Source organism: Fringilla coelebs, assembly GCF_963513975.1.
Source record: "Fringilla coelebs genome assembly, chromosome: 28".
NCBI lineage: Eukaryota > Metazoa > Chordata > Aves > Passeriformes > Fringillidae > Fringilla > Fringilla coelebs.
Window position 1 is genome coordinate 2,302,918 of NC_140054.1, and position 20,310 is coordinate 2,323,227.

The 20,310-nt window shown below is 49.9% G+C and overlaps 1 protein-coding gene across 6 annotated transcripts in view; it reads left to right on the forward strand.

Annotated features, from left to right (window-relative positions):
* Positions 1-2,461: 2,461 nt before the first annotated feature.
* SCMH1 (Scm polycomb group protein homolog 1) overlaps positions 2,462-20,310 on the forward strand; it is a 61,936-nt gene continuing 44,087 nt past the window's right edge. For 4 of the 6 annotated variants that reach the window (XM_084222521.1, XM_084222524.1, XM_084222525.1 and 1 more), the window contains exons 1-2: positions 2,462-2,545; positions 16,727-16,833. The gene's annotated coding sequence lies outside the window, so the exon portion shown is untranslated. The remainder of the gene's footprint in view (positions 2,546-16,726; positions 16,834-20,310) is intronic. The other 2 variants (XM_084222522.1, XM_084222523.1) reach the window with 2 other exon arrangements.

Genomic DNA, 20,310 nt, shown 5'->3' on the forward strand with positions numbered 1-20,310 from the left:
CAGGAAGCCACACAATATCACAGAGCTTTCCAAGAACAACCTTTCCAGACTCCTCCAAGCCCTGTCCACACCAGGGGTGTTTTTCTTCTCATCTTCTTTTGACCTAAAGCACTCAAGCCTCCATGGAATCTCCCAGAACAAGAAATCATTCAAGGGAGACTCCTACATCAGCCCTGTCACTACAAGTGCTTTGGAAATTGTTCAGGTGCTTTCTCCCTGAGGAGACGTGTCACACATGTCTGCGTCACTCCAAAGGGATGTAGGGAAATATATAGGAAAATATATTAGGAAAAAACTCTTCCCTGTGAGGGTGGTGAGGCCATAACACAGGTTGCCCAGCAGAGAGGGCAATCCCCTGGCAGTGTCCAAGGCCAGGTTGGACAGAGTTTGGAGCAATCTGGGACAGTGGAAGGTGTCGCTGCAATGGCAAAGAGGTGGCACTGGGACATTTTTTACTCTTCCAACCCAAACCATTCTGAGATTCTATGGTGTATCCACCGCCCCACTGGAATACCTGAGTCATGAGACCCAGGTCTACCCCCAGAGACTCACTGACCATTCACTTGAGGATCTTAAAAGATGTGAACTGAATCTCCAGACAACAAAAATCACTGATTGCTTGGGTTGGAAAAACCCCCTAAGATCAAATCCAACAATTACCCTGGCACTGCCAAGGCCACTACTAACCCATGTCCCCAACTGTCACATCTATGTGTCTTTAATCCCTCCAGTGACTCCACCACTGCCCTGGGCAGCCTGTGCCAGGGCTGGACAACCCTTTCCATGGATAAATTTTTCTCAATATCCAATCTAAACCTCCCCTGGCACAACTTGAGGCTGTTTCTTCTTGTACTGTCACTTGTTACCTGGGAGTTCCCAAGATAAGGGGTGGCAGAGCATGGTTTTGGGGTACCATGTGTAGGCTTTGGTGGCTCTACAAGACAGAGAAGGTCCCCAGTGAGGTCCATCTCTGGTCAGGGGACAGCACCGAGGATGCTCATGGGGTCAGCTCACACAGGGTTCTCTCCAGATGGAACATGGAGATGGTATGTGAAGGTAATGAGGTACAACAGTAGCACAAGGGATCCTTTCAGGTTTAGGACTCCTTTAGGGAGTCACAGGAGCCTTAGTCTGGGGGGAATTTGGGGACACTGAGCCCCCAAACACATCTGTACATCAGATCTGTACATCTGCCGTGCGTCTGGCTGGGATGGCACTGCAGGGACAGGTCCTGCCGGGCTGGCAGGAAAGGGAATATCTGGGGATTGCCTGTCCCCAGCACCTGCTGCGCTGCATGGAGCCCACCCCAGTCAGTCCTGGCTGTCCCCAGTGGGGAGCCAGCCAAGGAGGGATGTCACTCTGCAGTACCCAGGGGGTCTCTGGTGGGAACAGGGGTCCAGCAGCTCACAGTGGGGTTCTGCTCTGCCCAGAGGGTCCTGGCTGGGCACTGGGGCACTCCCAGGAGTGGAGATCGTGGTAGGGGTCTGCCCTGTGCCCATGTGTCCTGGGTGGGCAGGGGAGGTCTGTCCCTGGGCTGGGGCTCACAGTGGGGTCTGTCCCTGTGCCCAAAGGGTCCAGGGATGGCACAGGGGGTCTGTCCCCAGGCTGGGGCTCACAGTGGGGTCTGTCCCTGTGCCCAAAGGGTACAGGGATGGCACAGGGGGTCTGTCCCCAGGCTGAGGCTCACAGTGGGGTCTGTCCCTGTGCCCAAAGGGTCCAGGGATGGCACAGGGGGTCTGTCCCCAGGCTGGGGCTCACAGTGGAGTCTGTCCCTGTGCCCAAAGGGTCCAGGGATGGCACAGGGGGTCTGTCCCCAGGCTGGGGCTCACAGTGGAGGTCTGTCCCCATGCCCAAAGGGGCCAGGGATGGCACAGGGGGTCTGTCCCCAGGCTGGGGCTCACAGTGGGGGTCTGTCCTGTGCCTGGGGGTCCCTTGCGGGCACAGGGGTTCCTCCCCAGGCACGGTGCCCAGAGTGCGGGTGGGCACGGGGGTCTGTCCCTGCCTGAGGACGGTCCCGAGCGGGCATGGCCGGGGCGGCCCGCGGGGCGCAGCGACGGTGGGGGTTTGTGAGGGCCGGGCCGAGCCGAGCCGAGCGGAGCGGAGCGGAGCCGAGCCGAGCCGACTGGAGTCGAGCCGGGCCGGGCCGAACCCAGCCGAAACTGAGCGGAGCGGAGCCGAGCCTTGCTGGAGCCCGAGCCGAGCTGTGCCGAACCAGAGAGGAGCCGTGCCGAGCCGAGCCGAGCCGAGCCGAACCCAACCGAGCCGAGCCGAGTGGAGCGCACCGATCCAGCGAAGCCTCCCCGAGCCTCGGGCGATCAGCTGCCGAAGCGCTGGCGCTGGCCGGAGCCGTCCCGGCGGCGGGGGCGGCGCGGGGCCGGGCCGGGCCGGGCCGGGCCGCCGGTCCCTCCTCCCCGATCCCCCGCCGCTCCCCCTTCGCTCCTTCCCGTTCCCTCCCGTTCCCTCCCCGCCTCCCTGCGCAGCGCGAACATGGCGGCGGCGGCGGCGGCGAGGGACTGAGCAGCGCCAGCGCTCGGCGGCCGCGCAGGTGAGCGGGCGGCCCGGGGCGGGCAGCTCGGCCGGGCTCGGTCCGGCCCGGCCGGGGAGGCGCGGCGGGGCTCGGCCGGGGGTCGGGCCCGCAGCCCGGCCCGGATCTCATCCCTCCTGTCAGCGCGGCCCGGCCGCCGCTTCAGCGCGGTGCCCGGGCCGGGGGCGGCTGTCACCGCCCGCACCTGCTGGTGCCCGTCCGGGACCGGCCCTCCCGGCGGCCCGGCAGCGCCCCGGGGCTCCCCGGCCCCGCGGCTACCCGGCCGGGCTGTGCCTCCCGGGGAAGCCTCTTCCACGGCTTTGTTGTTCTGCCGGGTGTCCCCGGGCAGGGCCTCGGGCAGCCGCTGTACCGCCTCGCCCCGAGGCCTCGGAGCGGTTCTGGGGCGGCCGGAGCTGCCCCCTCCCCGGCGCGTTTCGGTACCGGCCGGGCGCTCCCGGTAGGAAGGGGGAAGCGGGACCGAGCTGCAGGGGGTGGCCCCGGCCACGGGCTGTGCCCGCGGGGTTTGTGCTCTTCCTCCCCCACGAGCCCTTCGGGGCTCGGTGACACCGTCCTGTCACCCCAGTGTGTGTGTGGAGCTGTTGCCCGGTGCTCCGAGCAGATGCTGCCGCTGGAGGTAGCCGGGGTGACCCCGGGGAGCAGCCGGAGAAATCCCATCACCACCATGCCTGGGGGAAAGCTGCGCCTCCTTCGCAGCCGCCCCGAGCCGAGTGCTGGGATAGAGCTGGGAGCGAGACAAGATTTGAGCGTTTCGTGCACAGTGAGAGGTTTAAAAATAACCCCGCTGACGGCTGGCTCCTGCCGCGCAGGTTTAATCCGCAAGCTCTTTGAAGCTCCCGTGTTAAACTGTGGCAGCACTTTGGAGTCTGGATGACTGAAGGTAGAGCTGGCAAATCCGAGCAGGCGGCCTGAGTTTGGGATGCACTGAGCAGCTTGGCTCCCTTGAGCCTCGAATTGTTTAGGTTCAGCAGCTGAACATGAAACTATTTCCATGGGGAGCATCGGAATGTGGATACCCAGCTCTGGGGTCCCCGGCTTGGATTTTTGGGCTGAGTTTGTGTTTACTGTTGTTGTTTATAGTAAACAGCGTGCACTGAGTGGCTGGGAACAGCCATGTGGTCGCTGCAGTTCGCAGCCAGTAATATTGGGGGAAAATGTTCTCCCACCTCGGATGAACGCCTGAGCGCCGGCTGCGGGCTGGGCCTCCTCCCGTCACCTTCCTCTCTTACTCTCAGCTTCTGCTGGCCAGACTGTGCTGTCCATATGTGTTTGCTGGGAATATTGGGAGCATGGGATGGTGGTGTCATTCCTTGTGCTTCATCTCAGGCACTGGCGTGTGGCTTGGTGTTAATATGGGGAACAAACCTCGGCTCATGGGGGTCTCAGCTTGGGACAAGCTGCCGTGGTATGCTGCCCTGCATGTGCTGGTGGGTAGTTCAGGATCTGCCCAGTAGATGGTATGAAAATGCAGATGGAAATCAGGGAGTCCTTTACAATGGGCACGAAGGAAATACAGGCATTTCTGTGCTATTTAAAGTATTTATTTAATTAAAAGTTTGAATCTGTTCTGTTTGTAAGAGATATGCTGAGTCTTGGTCCTCCTGATTTAGTATTTACATCTTAGCATGCGACAATTCTGCACCTTGATTATCTGCTTTTCTTGGGGCACTTCAGTGGAAACCTGATGAATTTTGCAGGACAATATAGTGTCTATAAGTAAAAGATGCTGTTAGGGTATTAAATGATGATCTTATTCATCAACTGACTGTGCTTCAGTCTAGACAGCTGTGTCCCTGTCCTACATTTGATTTAAAGGAATGGCTGAAACTTTGTTTCATAGTCTCAGACATCAGGTACCTCCAGAGATGTGCTGGTTGTTTCCCAGCCCTGGGTAAGGTCAGTTAAATTTCTAAACCCTTTTAAGCTCTTCATGCTTGCAGTTCCATATCCTGTGCAGGTGATGTATGCCAACCCTTAGGCCTCCCCATCATTAGAGAGATTTTTCAGGGTGTTTAATCTAAATCTTTGTCTTGTACTTTAAACCTGTTCTTTTTCTGATGTCCAGAGCTCATGGAGAACACCTTACTCCCCACCTCACTCCACTTCCTACATGTCTGCAGCTAAGTTAGAAGCATTTGAAGACTTCTTTTTCCTCTCCCTGAGCTGAGCAAGATCAGTTTCTCTGTTCTTCTCACGTGGGCATGTCAGCCTGGCTGTCCTCTGCCTCTGACTTGGGTGCTGCTCCCATTCACACTTCACGTAAAGTGCTGTGGTCAGTCAGAACAGGACTCTGCAGAGAGTTGTAATAAGCTGGGCCCAAATGACCCCATTTTGGGTATGTCTCAGCACTGTTTTGTGACAAGGAATGCAGATCACATGTTTGCCTGTTTGTGCTTTTAACTGTGTGTTTGTGACAGGACTTGGCGTGCTCGGTGAGCTCCTGTTTGCAAATCTGGAGTAGCGTGCTAGCAACGTGAGCTCAGAGCTGTGCTGAGTTAAACCTTGGCATGTTTGGAGTTCTCGTTTGAGCTGTAATGTTTGCATCTAGGACCCTTTTCTCCTTTTCTTTCCTTGTCTGCTACTGCAATTCAGTTTTTGCAATGAGACAAAAAGATTTTGAGTAGTTTATGCATCCATTTAAGTTCGAGAAGCTTCCTGACAAGGAGGGGTCCCTGAGAAGTGAGGGAAGATGCGTTAAGGACAGAGCAGCAATTCTGGCTGCCACCTTCTCTTGTGAGGTGGTTAATCTCCTGCATATATATAATTCAGAGACATGCCAAGGTAAAAATCATCTCCACAATTGAACTCTCAGTGTAGCAGAACTGTAACTCTGACCCCTCCTTCACCCCAGCACTACATCCGGGTGTAGCACCTGCCCTCCAAGCTGGGGCATAAATGCTTCATCCCACTTCATTTGCAGGATAGCACAGCCTAATCCTAAAGGAAATGCTTTTTCTGGCTTTAATACAGTTGTAAAAAATCCCTTTCTTAGCCAGCTTAAATATCTACCAGTGGAAGCCGTTATAAAACATTTGCACTATGTTTAACCTGATAGTGGGAGTCTGAGAGCAGCAGGAAGCACAAGAGCTCTTCCCTGTCTATCACCAGGTCTCAATGGGTTTGGAGTGAACAAATCCAGTGACTTGAAGTAGTGCTGTCAGAATAGTGTCTGGTGGGGACACCTGAGCACTGGAGATCAGCACCTCCTCCTCTTTGCAAAGCTGTGCTCTGTCCTGGGTGGCAATCTCCCTTAGCAGGACATTTCAGAGGTGATTTCAATTGTGAGCAGAAGGAGAGATCAGTACAGGGACATCACTGCAGCCTGGCTGCTGCTGAAAACACTTCCCATAGAGCTCTATTTTCATTCAAGTCCCTTAAAAAACAGAGTAACGCTTCACTCTTTTATCGAGTTTTCTTACACAGAGCACCTCTAGCAGATTTAGACACTGTGATAAGCAGTTTGCAGTCTTCACTCAGGCACCTACTAAATGTTTCTGCCTCTGTAGCAGGGATTTAAGCAGAGTTTGTGTGTGCCTCTGCTCTTACTGGGCTGAATCTCACACTTTTATGCAGACTCATCCTGAGCAAAAAATCAAGAATTTGGCTGAGAACTGAAGGAAAAGATGAATGTCTGTTTTGCTGCCTCTGCTGTTTGCGTGGCAGCCTCATCTAACAGGCCAGATGGACAGGTGATGTCTGGGGAATCTAAAGCACTTGGCTTCCTGAGAGCTGCCTTGATCAGCAGAGGGAAGTGGCCCCTGCAGCTCCACAGCCTGGTTGTAATATGTCACTGGAGATGAGGAAACAGAGCACAGTCAGTGTGGTCATTGCCAGCACAAGGGAGCTGACGTGGGAATTCGGGCAGGACTGTTTTTCCCTGGCACAAGCTTGTGCTTCTGCCGCTCTCCATTTCTTGCTCAGAAGTTTTTTTCTGTTTGTATTAGAAATTGAATGATGTTATCACCAGTCAGAAAAGAAACTCCTGCTGGATGTGCCTCCTCCCAGCCAATGTGCTCGGAGTTACCCAGTTCCAATTAACTTGTACATTTTCCAGACTGCCACAGTGGGAGCAGCCCAGAAGCCTCCCTGTGGCTCGGGTTTGTTTTCAACAACGGAAACTGTAGGAGTCGATGCCTTGGAAATTTGTGAAGTTCAGTCTGCCCATTGAGTTTCCTGCAATTCCTCCCCTCTCCTGGCCCTTCCAGGTTTCACTGGACACTGGTCCAGGTCCTTTCTCCTAGATATCGTGACAAGGGAACAAGTTTGGTTCACCCATTTCTGGAGTGACATCTGCTGCGGTTTGCTTGGGATGTTTGACCACAGGAAAAGGTCCTGCCAGGAAAAATGGGTTTTGTGCCTGGGGGGAGCTGGGGGACACTTACAGTGTTTGAGTTCAGTGTTGGCAGAGGCTGCACAGGGTGAAGCCCATCTGTGCTCCACTGAGTAAGCCACAGTCCCATCCGCTGCTGCTTGCAGTCACCTTGTGCTGGAACACCAGCTGGCAGTGCCTGACCAGCTTCCATCTGCTCTGCCCTCCCCTGTGCCACTGCTGCAGGGTGTCCCTGCTCCTGGCCTCCCTCCCTTCCCATTTGGAGCAGCCCCTGCCTCCTCCCCCCATGCTGAGCTCTCAGCAGGGGGATTCGTGTCTCGCTGTGTCTGCGGTGAGCAGGAAGGCAGCCTGTGTTCCCTGTTCCTCCTTGCTCCCTCCTGGCTGTGGGAGCCTCCCTGGGTTGCTGCCAGGGCCTGCCTGCCCTCCCTGTGTCCCTGCAGCTGTGGGGAAGCCAAGCCAAGCCAGCCAGGCCAGGCCAGGGGCCAGGCTGGGCTGCACACACCGTGGGGGACACGGAGGAGCAGCAACTTTAGGATGGCTCATTGTCATTGACAACATTATATGTGTATATCCATCTTAAATATTCAGAGAATTTTCAAAAGCAACCCACATACAATCACTGAATTCTGACCTGTCCCCAGCTAGTATTTTGTCTCCTTAGTAAAAGCCAGGATTTCTACTGAGTTATGCTGGACTTGCATTTCACTTCCAGCCATTCCTATAGTAGTTAGAAGGAATTAACTTCTGGAGTTGTCTTCTTCATAGACAATCAGGAGTGGATGGTTACTCCATAGCTCTTCTCAGAGGGGATGGACTTTGGGGCAAGAACCCCGGCTTAGCTCTGGCTCTGGGTGGCACAAAATGTCCCCACAGTGCAGTTGAATGTCCCTGATACCAGCTGGTCTGCAGAGGTGATGGCTCAAGGTGAGGGTGGCTACCAGAGCTCAGGCTGAATGCTCTGGGGGAACTCTGCAGCGTGCTGGGCATCTCCCAGCAGTGCTCCCTCCCTGCACTCGCTGCTGCAGGGCCCCTCGCTCCCCACTTGTGCCTTTCCTGCCCAGCTGCAACACATAAGGTAGGAGAAATTTCTGCTCTATACTTGTTAGTTGAGTGAAGGAAAGGAGAGCAGGCAGAAGAGCTGATGGAGTCTGATGTGGACCGAGGAGGAAGTTGTACCAATTCTGCTTTCTAAAAATAAATCGAGTGGCTGTTCTCACAGCCCAGAGACTGCTGCTCTCTGTACGCTGACTACTGTGGTTGGTTTCTTTTTTTTTTTTGTCTTTTTACAGCAAATCTTAGATGCTGCAGTCCATTAAAATTGTGCAGTGGCTGTGTGATCAGGGAGGTACCTATGCAGAAAGTCTTGTGGTTTCAGTGTTTCTAGAAGTGACCTTGAAGGATCACCCATACATAATGTTTCCTGGAAGTTTCTCTAGGGTGTTCTAAGATTTCCAGTGATGGTGATTCCTACTTTCCTCAGCAATTCACTCCACTGCCTGACTATTCTGAGATTTAAGGAGCTTTGCTTGATTTCAGGCTGGTATTGCTGTACTTTAACCCCATCATTTTGATATTTCACCTTCTCTTCTGGCAAGCTACCAAGAGAAGAAAAATGCTGTACCATTTGTTATATAAAGCTGACATTATCCAGAGGATATTGGCCACTGATGGGCAGCAGGTATCAGTTCCACCACCTAAGGGCTCACCTGAAGCCCTTAACTCTTACCACAAGTGGGGTAAACTGTGGCAGCTGGCTGACCTGTCTTGTCACTTGACTCTTGAGGTCATTTATCATTGCCACAGCCCCACACTGGAGGTTTTTACCTGGCTGTACAGTGCCACATCTCCTCCAGCATGGCAGGAGGTAGCAGCTCACTTGAGGGTGAATTGCTGTGCCTGGAGAGGGCAGGAAGGGCTTGTTTCCCTTGGGCATTATCCAAGCCCTGCACTATAGATCTGGGCAGTGCCACTGTTGTTCCTGCATTATGGTGGAGTTGAGGGATGGCTTTTGAATCTTGGCTCCTTTTCCATCACCATGAGTTTAGGTCACATCTTGCACACTGCTGGCAGAGTCTCCAGTTATGTATGTATGTGTGTGTGTGTGTGTATGGTAGTATCTGTTCAGCATTATCTTGTGCCTGACCAGAGGACTCAGTGTGTTCTGGGGCTGCTCAGTTATTTCATATTGTTGTCAGCTGGAAAATCTGTAAATGCCCTGTGATATTTTATGGCTTTATAAGCTGTACAAAATGTCCAGCAGGTACTTGAATGTCGAGCAGATACAGTCTGTAAGAGTGCCTTGTTTTCATTAGCTCCTTGGCAGACACTGAACATACTTGCAGAGCTGCAGGATGGACTTTTGGTTGCTTGTGGTCATGGTTTGGGTTTTTTACTGGCATCTACGGTGTGCTGCACAGAAAATAGTGCAGAGCCTCACAGGATATTTTTTAGTTGTCCAAACTCTTGGCCCTTCAGGAATGTAAAGCAGCCTAACAACTACTTCTTTACATAATTAACAGCAATCTGTTCAGGGTTTCCTGCAGGAACTGGCTAGTGATTTTTCCTCTCTGGGAGTAATTCTCCTGAGCTAAAATTTCTGTCTACGTCTAGATTGTTCTTTCTTTTGTTATTAAAATCGAGTGTAATTTTGATGGGCATGTTATACTTTTTCTATATCCAGACTTTGCACCCAGTAGAGGATATTTCTATTTGAGTAGATACATGGTTTTGAATCCTGGGATTTTATCTTCTTAAGTCACAGATGAGACCAGAGTTATACACAGGGTAAAAATAGCAAGCAGTAATTAATACCCATCCCCAGTGAGCCTGGCTCTTCTGGTTTCTCTTGACATGTTGCACTGTAGCAATTTCCTTTCTTTTTCCTAAGAAATAGATGAATTAATATCTCTCTACATGAGTGAGAAAATAAAACAAAGATGCTTGTTTCCTGCCCTGGCACACCATTCCCTTGGGGTACAATGAGTTTGAGGAGCTCTTCTCCTGGGCATCCCTTTGCCTTGATTGGGCTGGAGCAGACCAGGCACCAGGAGGAATGATCCTTTCACATCCTTCCCTCCCCAGACATCCCTCTTCCCCTCCAACAAGGGTAAATCCAGGTTTTGTGGCTCTGCTCCATACCCTGAGGGTTTGGAGATTTTATCTTTCTCATTTCTTTAGCAGATGGGGCAGATCAGTAGGAACTATTTCTCATCTGTCCTTTGTTTGCATAAGAAGAATCAGCTGCTGGAAGGGTTGGAGGGGAGTCTGGCTGTGCTTCCTGTCAGGGAGACCCTGAGTTTGTTCAGGAGGGCAGAGGGAGTTGCATTTGGAAGGTTTGGGATGGTTGGCTGTATGGATGTTGAGTCAGGGACAGGGATGTGTATGTGGATCTGTGAAGGATTCAGCCTTGAGTGTGACCGGAGTCGTACCCCCCTCCCTCCTCCCCTTTGTCAGCAGGGAGATGTTTGTGTTGGTGCTGGACCTCAGGAAGGTAGGAAATGCTTAACTCCTTGGAAGGTCATTCCTTTGTGCTGGATGAGGAAAAAGAGCACTTCAGGCACTCCAGTAACATGCTCAGTGATTGCTTTGATGCCTTGTGAGGCTTGAGGATGAGTTTTCATCCCTGTATTTTCCCAAGGGATATTGCTAAGCATTCCATTTAATTGTTGGGGTTGGTTATAGAAGGAAAGGAGAAGGAAAATGCAATAGTAGGTGTATGTAACCATCATCATCCCCCATGTCTCAGTATTTATCTCATTAGAGAGTGGTGATTTTGTCCCTCACCTTTTCTTCAGGGCTGGTTTGTTCTCCTCTGCTCCCTGAGCTCTCTTCTCCCTCCCTGCCATTTCAGTGGAAACCCTTGCCCCGTGTGTCTCTCCCTGAGGATCACCCTCCTCCTTCGTGCTTGTGAGATACAGGGTGTTTTAAGGGATTGGGTCATCTCCTTCCCCTCTCTTTGCAAGGTTTTCCTCATTTACATTTCTGTTGTGTCCCCTAATTACCATCCCTTTGGTTTTTTATTCCCCCTCAAGCTGCCTTTCCCTGTTTATGGTCTCCTGAGGATGTTCTGCTGTAACTTTATCAAACTTACATTACTAGAAATAGTTAATGCAAAATTTTCTTTGAGGAATTCTCACATCCTGCTTGCAGCATCACTGCACAGTCTGTCTTGACATTTCCAATAAAGACACAACTGGAAATCAGTCCTTTCCTTCTGGATTGCCTCCTGTTTCTCCTTCCATAGGAATACATTGTCCCCCCATATCTTCCATGCCATAAAGAGTTTATTTTTTAATAGAGTCCAGTAGAGAATTAAGGATAAGGTTGATTAAACATGTTATACATACATATATCTGCTGGGTGTCAACCAGAGACCCATGGCCCTTTCTGGGGTCACATCCATCACCCCTGTAACTGCTGTCTGGGAAAGCAGCCACAGCTGACTGTGCAAGGGGGGCTGTACTGGCCTGTCTGGGGGTGATATGGAAACCATGCACTGGTTTTTAATGTACTCCTGTTTAAATTCTTATTTAAAGACTTTGAAGCATCCTGTTGTGTGCTTTTGTGAGGGGTGACTTTGTAAGTGCCCTGGGCAGAATCCCATTTCAAGGTCTCCTGTAAGCCATCTGCTTTCAGTAATAGCTCTTAGCTTTGCCATGTGGCTCAGTGCAGGCTGAAATAACCACATTGCTGCAAAACTTTCTGTACTGCCTGCATCAGTTTGGGCTTCCCACTATGCCTGCACGGGCTGGTGCACCCTCAGGGTGCCCTGCATCAACCCTGTCCTCCAGGTTCACCCTCCAGGCAAGGGGGGCATGACCCAGCACAGGAGTGTGGGGTGCACCATGTCCTGCACCTCTCCATGTTCTGGAATTGCCATGAAAGCAAACTCAGGTACCTGCAAACCTGGCCTGTGGTCTCCTTCCCAGTCACCAGGGTGCCAGGATCAGGCTGTAGAGCCCCATGTGTGATAAATCTTCTCTACTTCCAGTTGTCCTCAGTGGATTGGGTACACTGCTGTGCCAGTCTATAACCCAGCCATTCCTCTTCTAAAGTCAGGAGACTTTAACTTTTAGCTATGGGAGTCCTGCTGACACAAAATAGCTGTAACACAGATGGTTCAGTGTTAGGAGCAGCAGCCTTGGGCACACAGGTTCAGTTCCTTGCTTTGGCATGTTCTTCCCATATGGCACTGAAGCCCATCAGTGCTTTGCTTTTCTGTATGTTACAGGCACCTTACCTGCCCAAAAAGCAGATCTCTGTGTTGGGTTTTGTAACAGTGCACTTGGGAGAGCTCCATGGAGGTACAGTCAGAAGTGTCTCTGCTTAACAGCCAGAAACAGATCTGCAGCTTTTCCCAAAACCCCTCCAGAAGAGTTATGGAGAGTGTTGGTGGCATCTTTCACAGTGGGATGTGGGACATGGGCATTGCTCAGCTCAGAGGGAGAACCTCAAAGTGACTTCAGCAGTAGGACCAGCCATGAAGGATTTGCTGATACAATTCTGGAGCACGGTGAAGCTTCCTCAGCCCCAGCTGTTACCACAGGGGATTTGTATGATTAGATAAGGTCTGTGCCACATCAGCATGAGTTTAAGGTGGGCCACTCCAGTGGGAGGCAGCCCAGCTTTGGCTCCAAGCCTTGGACATGATCCTGTCTGGAGAGGAGCAGCACAGGATCCTGTGAGTGCTGTGAGTCCATGTCCAGGGGGTTGGAACAGGAGGATGCTTGAGCTCCCTTCTGATCCAAACCACTCCATGATTCCATGTTCCCTGCATGGGAAGTTTGTAGGTTTTGCACTGTTCTCTTTTTATTGGAGTGGGTAGGAAACCAATACCAGTCTTAAAAGCAGCTCTGATTTTTCAGCAGTGTGTGGACTTCTCAGAGCAGTTGAGCCCCATCTTTCCAGGGAGGATTTGGGGGGCTGGAGTGCTCACCCCCCTCACTAAAGAAATGGCAGCCACGGAGCTGTAACTCCCAGCTCATCAGTAAACATGTCTGTAGTGAGAAAATTCATCCTGTTAAGGGGCTTCCTTTAGCAGACTCCAGTCAGATTATCTTATTTGTCTTTTATTTGAAGCCCTTTCATCTCTCCCTTTCTCTCAGCCTGGGTATCCTGTTCCTGGAGTGTGCCAAATATGTTGTCTTTATTGCAGCCTCTTCATTCTTTGTGGAGAGCAAGGTCTGCTCACAGTGATACATGTCAGGATGTTTTTGGTTTGATCCAAGGCCCATGCTGGTTTTGTTGGGTTTTTCTGGGTTTTGTTTTTTGGTTTTGGTTTGTTTGTTTTTGGTTTTTTTTTTTATGGGGGTTGGTTTTTTGGGGTTATTTTTGCACAGGGAAGGAAATCATTATTGAAATCCTGCAAGGTTTTATTTCATTTCTTCCACAGTTATGAGCAGTGGTAACTGTTGTAGCTTTGCTCACAGTGGTGGTTCCTCCCACTGGTCCCTTGTTTTTCAAGAGATCACCCTGATGGTGATCTCTTGAGCTTGACTCTGCAGTGTCTGGTGGTCCAGCTGCCATTTCCTGGGAGGCTGACTTTTCTCCTCTCCCCACCAACCTGAAGGTGTTCAAAAGGAAGTCATAAAATCAATATTTTCATTGTAGAAACATGGTCTATCCAAGTTTTTCCTGTGTTTTTGTCTTTTAAAATATGTAATCCCGTGAGACTTGGCTCGGGGGCTGAGGAAGTGTGTTCCTTGTGATCACATCTTCGAGACACCTCAGTGTGTTAACACAAGAATGTGTTTGTGAGGAGCCTGTCATGAGGTCTGGAGTTCATCAGTCCACTTCTTACATGATAGAAGGATAAAATTAATTCCAGAGAATGAGAGATGTTGGAAATGACAGAAAATCCTTCTGGCAGAAAGAGGAGTAATGGTTTACAGCCATCAGGTATTTCAGATCACACGAGGGGATCAGCACTGCAGATGGAAATACCAGCATTCATTGTACAGTGTTACTTAGAAATATTCCCTGGTATGAATGTAAGGGCTCTCCTGACCTGATGAGGGGAGATGCTTCCAGGGGTGCTGTATCTTTATCAGCCTTTGTTTGGAGCTGCCAAAAACATGACTTTGCACAGACAAGGAGAGATAAAACTCCAGTCTTGCTCTGGAGGATGGTAAAGGGAGGTGGAAGGAACTCCAATCATTGTTTAAGATAAATTTTGACACACCTTTTCAAACTGGGAAGCTGATCACTCCTTTTCTTTTTACTCCAGTTTACTCCAGGTCCCACATAAGCATTCATTTGGCATTTTGGTTTAGGACTCCTTGCCTGCATGTCTGGCTCCAAGAAGGCTCAGTGCTGGGAGCTGCTCTTTGGATTCTGCCCAGGAAAGGGGTCAGTTAGCTGGCTCATCAGAGAGTGCCTTGAGGGCAAGAACTGTGGTTTAGACCAGCAAAAGTTCTGGTATTCACAGGTCAGGCAGAAATCAGAGGAGCCAAGTCCAGTGGGAAAACTGAAAGAGTCAGATTTTGCACTGACAGTCCTCTGATTTCATCAGGTAAGCTGAAAGTGCTTTTCTTTCTGTACCACAGAAATTAAAAATGGCAGAAAAGGTGTTAAATGAGCAAGCAGGCTGAGTTTGGAAAAGGTGTTTCCCCTAGAGGGTCGTGGGGCACTGAACAGGCTTCCAGGGAATGGTCATGGTTCCAAGGCTGGCAAAGCTCAAGGAACATCTGGAAAATGCTCTCAGGGACAGGGTGGGATTGTTGGGGCATCCTGTGTGGGATCAGAGTTGGAATTGATGATCCTTATGGATCCCTCCCAACTCAGGATATTCTGTAATTCGCATTATCTGCTCATCATGTGCCTGATTTTCTGCTTGGGTTGGGATGGCACTGGATGTGCCTGTGTAGTCACATAGGGGCTTCCAGAATGGAGCTGAAACATCCCAGCAGAGAGGCTGGAATGGCAGAACTGCCATCACCTCTGACAGGCAGGAGCTTACAGGGCTGCCCTCACATTTCCTGAGGGAATTTGTAAGGGACAGCTCTTTACTGCTGGAAACATTGATGGTGTTTGATGGAAACATCACTGTGAAGAAAACCTCAGCTGAAGCAAAGGTTACATGGAAGGGATTTTTAGTGGCTGCAGTGGTCATGGTGCTCCAGACCTGTGCTTTTGTGGGAAACAAATCAATGACTGCAGGCACTTTGCATCATGAGAAACTGTCAGGATTCTCTTGTGGCAGCCCCCATGGGATTTCCAAGAAGCCTCATTCTCACAGTCCTCTGTCAATATGCAAAGTTTCTTTTTTTTCCCCCCAATCCTAATCTGTGGGTATGTATCTGACCTAATAAAACCATTTTCCAGCTTCACTGTTGGTGGTTTTCTTCCTCTTGTCTCTGAAAGCCTCTGGCCTGCTGGCAGAGGCATTGTCCAGCGAGGTTTGAAGCTTGGCACGCTGTCAGCAAACCTTCAGGTTCCCTTTCAATCAAACATGGGAGTGCTGAGATCCGACTTGGACTCCATCCCAAGGTTCACCATAATCATCCTTGTATAATAGGAAGTCCAAACAACCCCAGGAAATAATTCAGATGTGACTGGTGCCTTGAGTGGAACAAAGAAGTGCCTAGAAGAGACATTAAGAGCCTCAGCTCTAACTCTTTTGATAATTATGCACTCTGAAGGAGCAGAGGCTTTGGGGATAAAGGGATTACATGCATCTCATGAGGTCTGGAAAGATGGGACAGCATCTTCCACCCACATTTTCTCATTTTTGTTTTACTGATATTGCCATTGCCACATTTTGTGGAGGAATATTGCAGAGTAGGCTCCCCTCTAACCCTGCATTTGCCTTCCAATCTGGCACAGGTAAATTGAATCTGACTACCCTTAGGGATGAGCTTTTGGAAGAGCCTGTTGGCAAGAGCAGCGGGGGGAGAACTTAATTGGATTAAGATGCATTTCCGCAGTGTTGCTGCGGGCTGTGCAGGGCTGGAGGAGCTGGGGATGCCCTGGGATGCTCTTCCAGCCCTGCCTGCCTGAGAAAAAGGAAAATGCATCAAAAGTGTGAATCTCAGTGTAACCCAGCCCAGGGCCCACCAGGCTGTGAACAAGCCATGTCCTGAGCTGGTGTCCTGCCCCTGGCTGTGAGCTGGGATCAGCAGCCTGGCAGGAGGGCAAGGGCTCAGCTTTTCCTTGCCCCAGCACAGCAGCTGAGGCAGTGATGTGGTGGGCAGGGTTTGGCTGGGCACCCAGCCTTGGTTCAGCTCTTGATGGCCCATGGGTCTCATGCTTTGATACCCTTACAAATGCTGGTTTGCTTTTCAATGTCTGTGTCATTTCTAAGGTTACTCGTTTACTTCTCTTGATAACTTCCTCCATAAGGAAGTTGCATGTCTATTAATTTCCAATGAACTGTTCCTTCTCCCTGGTATATACTTGGGAGTTTTTTACTTTTGTAGGTTTGCTCTGCTGCACTGGGAAGGGATAATTTGGAGTCCCCAGTTCTCTCTCTTCATGCTACTCATTATTTTATATGCCTCTCCTGTGGTCTCTCTCCTTTTCATTACTAATCAGGTCTAGTCTTTTCAATCCTCCTTTGTGTGATAGTTTCATTTTACAAAAGCTGAACTAGTTTCTATCAGCTCAGTTGATGTGATCATACTCATATCAAAGGTGTTTAACAGCCGCAGTCCCGTGTACTCACTGCAAGCTGAACTTAAATTGTGTCAAGTTCTGTGCTGCTTTGTGAGTGCAAGTGGGAATGTTTGTTACAGCTGTCTTTAAATTTAAATTTGGATGTTTTAAATGAATTAAATATGAACATGAATAATGCAGCTGGTAACTTAGCCTTTCTGCAATTAAATGCAAACTTTTTCATTTTGTCTCTCTGCTTTCAGGTTTTGCTATGCCGCAGTGTTTGTACTGACTCTGCTGTCTTGTAGGAGTGATGGGGAACTAGAGCCCATGACAGTTCAGTGGAGCCCTTGGCACTTTTGATATCTCGGTGAGTGAAAGTTGTTTGAAACTCTGGCAGAGGCACTTCATCTGCTACTAAAGGCAGCAAATTAGTTGGTCTTTTTACGTTTTTGAGGTAGCATCCTGCTGAAATGAATTTGCACATTGATCTGTCCTTTCAGGTTAAAAATTCTGGAAACCAGCACTCCGTAATGCTGTAGTTCATGCTTGGGAGATTATCTTGATCTCCACAAGCAGGAGAAAGACAGCTTTTGAAAACAAGGGGAGTTTGAACTCTGGTGTGCAGCTCTGTGCAAGTGTCAGGCTCTGGAGATAGAGCATTGCAGCGTGTGCTGGGCTGTGGAAATCTCAAAGGCTTTATTTGATGCAACAGTAAGATTGTGTCCTTTGTGCCATGGATTCAGCCAGCAGGTCCTCATCCGGGGCACGTTTGTGCTTGAGGTGATTCTGGAAGATCTGTCTCTGTGGGTAGCCTGGTTTTTCCCCTTGGATACCAGTCTGTACATTCTGCTATTTATTACTTTCACATTTTTTCAGTCTTCAGTCTCTGAATGGAGTAAAGGTCGCATCCATTGGTACCATGGTGCTCCTGTCCACAGGTGCCTGTGGGCTTGTCTGTTCTGCCTTTAACTTTCTTCTCTCTACACTGAATTCTCCTCACTGGGGCATTTCAGCCTTGTCAAAACCTGTAGAGTGATTCCTCTTGCCATCCAGTCCGTTGTCAGTGAGATAAAGTCCCTGGGTGTTTCAGGCTGGAAGGAGCTTTTGGAGGTTGTCTGGTCCAATGCTGCATGCAGACATGGGCTGACTTTGAAGTCAGAGTCAGCTACAAGGTGAGATCAGGCTGGCAGGGGAGGGAGCTGCTGATGTTTGGAGTATCTCCAAGGGTGGAGATTTTACAGCTCCTCTGGGCAACTATAAATTACAGTCAGTGGAAATCATCAATTCCCAAGCCCTGTGTTAGTAAAGCTCAGGGGCAGCAGAGGGGCAGCTCCTGTCTGTGCTCCCTGTGACCAGGGACAGGACCCAAGGGAGGGGCTGGACCTGTGTCAGGGGAGGTCAGGCTGGATATAAGGATATAAGGAAATGGTCATGACCCTAAGCCTGCCAGAGCTCCAGGAGCATTTGGACTCTCAGATACCCCCAGGGTGGGACTGTTGAGGCTTCTGTGACAGGTCAGGAGTTGGATTTGGTGATCCTTGTGGATCCCTCCCAGTTGTGATTGTACAGCGTCTGTCTCCATGGCTGAAGAAGGGCATCCCTGCATCCTGGGGCAGGAGCTGTCCCTGTCCCTGTCCCTGTCCCTGTCCCTGTCCCTGGGATGCAGTCAGGCTGGTGGCTCCCATCTGCCTGTGTAAGTCCAGCTGCCCCTGGGGCAGGCAGCCTGAAGCTGTGCATCGTGGAGTTTGGCTCTGCCTCTTCTCTAGGCATTACATGACTCTGAGCACTCCAATTATTTTGCTTTTTTTTCCTTGAGTTATGATTTTGCAGGATTAACCCCCATGTTGCTGTCCTGTGATGTGAGATGTCGGGGGAGCTGGGTGTGTCAGAGGCTCATGAGGGCTGGCAGGAGTCAGGCTGGGGCTGTCACATTTGGGCAGTTTCTTGGAAGCATATTTTAGATTTTAGTGTCCTTGAGCTGGCACTCATGTGGCTCTCAGCAGAGTGGGATTCCCCATGCAGCTTAAGTCTCCTCCTCTGGGGAAGAGTCACCATTTGTTTATTTATTTATTTATTTAAATTGGACATTTACAACATCTGATTCTCTTCCATGACACGAGATCTTGCTGAGAGCCTGCTGCAGTGTTGGCTGAGGGATACCAGCAGTCAGCTCTGTGCTTTGTCAGGATCACAGAATTATAGAATCATTAAGGTTGGAAAATACCTCCAAGATCATCAAGACTGAACACCACCATGGCCACTACACCAGAGCACTAGTGCCACATCCAGACACTTCTTCTGTACACCACCACCTCTCTGGGCAGCCCATTCCCATGCTTGACAACCCTTTCTGTGAAGAGATCCTTTCTCATGTCCAACCTGAACCTCCCCTGGCACATCTTGAGGCTGTTTCCTCTTGAACTGTCCCTTGTTCCTTTGAAGAAGAGACTGACCCTCACCTGTCTGCCCCTCCTGTCAGGGAGTTGTGGAGGGTGACAAGGTCTCCCTGAGCCTCATTAGGGTTGTTTGGCCATAACCTTTCCCAAACCCTTTCTGAGCAGCTCAAACACAGTCACAATGTTTTTTCTTCCAATATTTCAGAAGGGAGGGGGTCACACATCCCTGCCAGCAGGGCTCTGAGGTGCTCAGGCTGAAGCAGCTTTTCAGAAGCCCTCAGAGGGGCACAGGAACTCCTGTGCCAAACACATGAGATTTATGTGTGGGTACTTAAGAAAGTCCCACAGACAGCAGAGGTGCAGAGCCAGAGATGGAGAATGCTTGTCTGGTGCCTTTATACATAAACACCTTTCAGCCTGGGTTTTTATGTCTAGGGGATCCTTTCCTGCCAGGACTGCTAGTCTTTAATAAAAATGACTGAAGAAAATTATGAAAAGAAGCTTTAAAAGTTGTAACTAACCCTTCACATGTAGGTTACCTTCTGCTATTGACAGGGAAACCAGCCTTACTCCTTTCACAAGTGTGTACAGACACACACTTTATTTAGGAGAGAAGCAATAAGTGACTACTGTGCACCTTTTGATTTGGATTAAAAAACAACCAGGATTTTTTTTTCCTTTAGTATTTAATATTCCTTCAGTATTTTTCTTCTCAGAGTATTGCTCAGTGTTGCATGTAAAGAGGCTGTAGTTTGCAGAGCTGTTACAGAAAATTAAACTCTATTCCTCTTACATTTAGAAAAAGCCTGGTTTTCAAAACCCCAAATTCTTGCCAAGCTGGATCTGTAAATAACCCTTTAAGCAGCTACTCAGTGCTGTGTCCTGAGACAGCTTCCTCCTTCTCCTGACTGCCCCACTGTGAACAAAATGGAATTATATTGATACAATTAATCTTTCATTAGTTAGTGGAGTGTCAAAACATGCTATTCGTGGCTTTCCCAAGGGCTGGTTTGTGGCTCAGCCATTCATTTGGATGTTTTGTGGCAGGGCTTGGCAGGGCTTTATGGGTGTGGCACGCCCTGCCCTGTGAGAGTGCTTTTGCTGGAGCACTGGGTCCCTGTACATGATCACCACACATCTCCCAGGAGCTCTGATTTTTCAGGAATATTTCTTTATAACAAGAATGCAAATGCTTTTGCTTGTTGGGCACAGTCCAGTCAGTTTTCCTCTAACCAGGAAAACAAAAAATGCAGCACAACTTGGACACTCGTGGCAGTGCTAACAGCAAAAGTATTTCCTGGGTCATTGTCCAATTTCTCATCCTTATTCCCCAGAACTGCTGTGAGCAATTTGAATTGTAAGTGGCAAGCTGGGGATTGCTGTGCTGCTTTGCCAGAGTTAATGTTATGTTTCCATGTGTTTTCTTTCATAAATTCCAGCTCTGCCTC